This window comes from Orycteropus afer, unplaced genomic scaffold, assembly GCF_000298275.1.
Source record: "Orycteropus afer afer isolate SDZICR_OR568_19922 unplaced genomic scaffold, OryAfe1.0 scaffold00216, whole genome shotgun sequence".
Classification (NCBI taxonomy): domain Eukaryota; kingdom Metazoa; phylum Chordata; class Mammalia; order Tubulidentata; family Orycteropodidae; genus Orycteropus; species Orycteropus afer.
Window position 1 is genome coordinate 2,678,419 of NW_006921803.1, and position 3,749 is coordinate 2,682,167.

Sequence of the window (3,749 nt, forward strand, 5' to 3'; positions counted from 1 at the left end):
GACATATCAAAAACCACCAAACTCACTGCTGTTGAGTCAGATCCAACTCATAGTGGAAAAATAAACTTGGGTTTTCCAGGTGATATCACTATGGAAGTAGATTGCCCAACCTTCCTTCCAAGGAGTGGCTGGTGGGTTTGAACCACCAGCCTTCTGGTTAGCAGTCAGATGCCTTAGGCACTCTAGTATAAAAGTAGAGTTTTATCTGTGTTAATTGTAATGTCTATTTTCCTTGTGTTTTGTTCTCTTCCAAGTGTTGTGTCATCTTTAATTTTTGCTATATTTCTTTAGAGTTACAGAATTTTACATCTGGAATGGTTCTTAAGAATAGAGGTTAAGGGCTTGGGCCCTATAACAAGACTACCTAGGTCAAACTCCAGATCTGTTCATTTCTAATTGTGTGACCTTGTGTAAATCACTTTACTTGCTCAGTTTCCTCATCTCTAACATGATAGGGTTATTGTGAGAATTAACTGATTAAATGCATGTAAAGCATTAGAATGCTACCTAGCACATAACTCAATACATGTTGCCATTATTTTTATTCCTAACCCAGTCTTCTGTTTTACCTATCATGAGAATTAGAGTGACTTGCTGAAGGCAATCAGCTATTAGTGGTATAAATAAAACTAGCACTCATGTCTCCTTTCTCCAAGTCTAAGGATCTTGGCTCAGTGCCACAATGCATTCCTTGCAGAAGTGTTTTCAAAGCCCTCCTTTAGGTACAGAGGTGTCTTAGAGGCATCTTGGGCTAGGCAGTGTACTAGTCTAATAGGCTAGTTCCTCTCCCTTGTAGCTTTTCTGAACGTTTTGGCTCAAGACTGTTATTAGTTCACAACCCCATCAATTTCCCAGTTTGTGGTATAAATATTTTGACCATCAGATTACTTTCATTACTATCAGTGTCATCAGCTCCTCTTTTATATCAGTCACCTCCCCTCCCCAAATTCTATTATCCTCTGACTCTGCCACCTCATTCCAAGGAGTCTCAGAGTTTTACACAAGTTTCTTAACCCTCCTCTTGTCTTGGTACTGATTTCTATACTTTTGGATCTCTTCCTACTTGCACTTCCAAAAATTCACAGTTGTCAGTAAGTATATCCTATATCCAGTAGTTTTATATTTGTACTTCCCTCTGCTGGCTTTCAAAGCCTCCATGATATGGCTTCACAATACCTTGTTGTTAGTTGCCACTGAGTTAATTCCAATTCATGGCAACCCCAAGTGTGCTGAACAGAACTGCTTCACAGGGTTTTCAAGACTAACCTTTGGAAACAGATCACTAGCTCTTACTTCTAAAGTGATTCTGGGTTGGTTTGAACCATCAGCCTTTCAGTTAGCAGTCCAATTCTTAACCATCTGTGCCATCCAGGAATTTCTCCACAATAACCAACCGGATCTCCTTCTGCTCTCTAGCCCACTTCCTCCACTGTAGTCAGCCAGTCTCCTCCACCAAAGTCCTGTTAATTTTCACCTTTCAACCTCATTTCATTAGCTCTGAACACACATAGACACACACACACACAAACACAAACCAATAGAGTTGATGTATTCAATTATTTTTTAAATCTTTGAGAACTAAAAACAGTAGTATATATTCATATTTTGCTCTCTATAAAAATCTTGCAAAGAGGCTCATACTTTCTTGTTTTCTTTTAATATAACTAATGTGGAGACATGCCTGTCTTTTTGTATTTATTATACATCGACAAAATATTAGTATTCTAGAAAATATCCTCGGAAGGAAGGTTGGGCAATCCTACTTCCGTAGTGATACTGCCTCGAAAACCCAAGGAGGGGTCGCTATGAGTCGGGGCCGACTCGATGGCACATAACAACAACAACAACAACATGAGTTAAATAATGAGTACTGACATAAAAGAAAGGCTTTTCTTTTTTATTGTCTGCACATGGAATCTAGAAATATCAGCAAGAGAAAAAAAGAAATTTCACAGTAAATTGTGTCAAAATAATTCAAGGAAATGTCTATTTGTTACTCAAACAGCTTAAACAGTCTGTAGCACCATTCATTTATGTTACATCTTCCAACTGTGTTTACATAACTGACATTTCAAACAACCATACTTTCTAATATTTCATACGAGAATGACAGTGACCAAAGGAATAGAGCATTATTTCTATTGTTAACAGTATCCTTGGCCTTTCTTGAAATGCACATACACATGCTAGACCAGAGAAACAGATTTGCCATTTAGTCACATCAACATAAAGCGTTTAAAAGGGGTTATTTTGAAATGATGATAAACTACAGGACAGGCAGTTCTGTGTACATAAATATGTGTGTGTTTGTTTCTTCTTGGTGTCAATTACACTTCCTAATAGAAGCCTGGAAGTCACATGACTAGGCTGACCTTGAGTGGGTCAGTCTTATCAAATTATAAAATAGATTTTGGATACAGCCATATGTCTATTGAAGTTTAAAATAAAAACATTAAGTCTGTTTTCCATTATGCCCTACAATGAATTTGGACCTCCAAAACGTTATGGTCCCTTTTTTTTAATCAGCCTGCAAAGTTTTCTGTTTCCTGCCCTCTCACTCCTCACTGAAAGTCCACATGTGTAGGTGTATCTACGTCAATCCATAGAAAATTAAGCCCAGGAGGGAACTGTAAAACTATAAACCATAAGTAAGCTTTAGTCTTCTTTTGATAGATTATGTTTTCTATGGTTTACAATGTCAAGTGGGCATCGTTTTTCCATTTTGTTTTAGTCAAAACAAACAGAAAACTATTATAAAAAGCATTTTCTCTTGTGTCTCTTATATAGTTAGCTTCTATATTCCTTTAGATATTTGTTTTGATAGATTTTTCAAGCACAGACAATCTAAAACATAGAAAACTAGAGTGGAAATTGATGTTAGCTATGTAAATGAAACAAATATAATACCCTATAACAATATATATGGAGAGAGGAATGAGCCTGGGGAGAGGCAAGAGATGAGATTGAAACCTATTTCTTTCAAGGCCAGAAATGTCTAGTAACTTTAAAAATCTTGCTTTAGAGTTAACAGAATGGTAAATAAGGAGATCTATAGATACAGGAAGGCGTTCTGGTGGTGTAATGCCTAAGGCATTTGACTGCTAACCAGAAGGTTGGTGGTTCAAACCCATCAGCCACTCTGTGGAAAGAAGACTGGGCAATCTACTTCTGTAAAGACTTACTGTCTCAGAAATCCAAAGTGGGTCACTATGAGTCAAAATCAACTCAGTGGCAGTGAGTTTGGTTTTTTTTTTTTGGTTTTATATATATATGTGTGGGTGGAGAGGTTCTTAATGCCAAACATTAGTGTGGTGAGCTTAACTAAAGTAACGATAGCCATAATGAAACCTGCTCTCTATTTCTACTAACCCTAGAAATGTTACCTAAATTCTACGCTAGAAATGCTACCTAAATTCCTGATGCCTCTGACAAGGAGCAATAATTCATATCCTTCTTACCTCCTGGGGTTACAATGATAAATATGTAAAAGTGTGTTGAGATTTTTGTGATAAAAGATACTATAAAAGCCTAAGGTGTTTTTATTATTATACCAATCAAATGCAACTTCAGACTCAGTTCCTTTTTGAAGACCCACAACTGTTTATGGGTGAATCATGAAATTGTATTGGGAAATATATTGAAGTCACATAACAGGACAGACAAGATTTTATGCCTTTTAAACTTGGTTACAATTAGAAATATGAGAAGATATTTATTATAGGATATGACAGGCTATTAATGATAGAAAA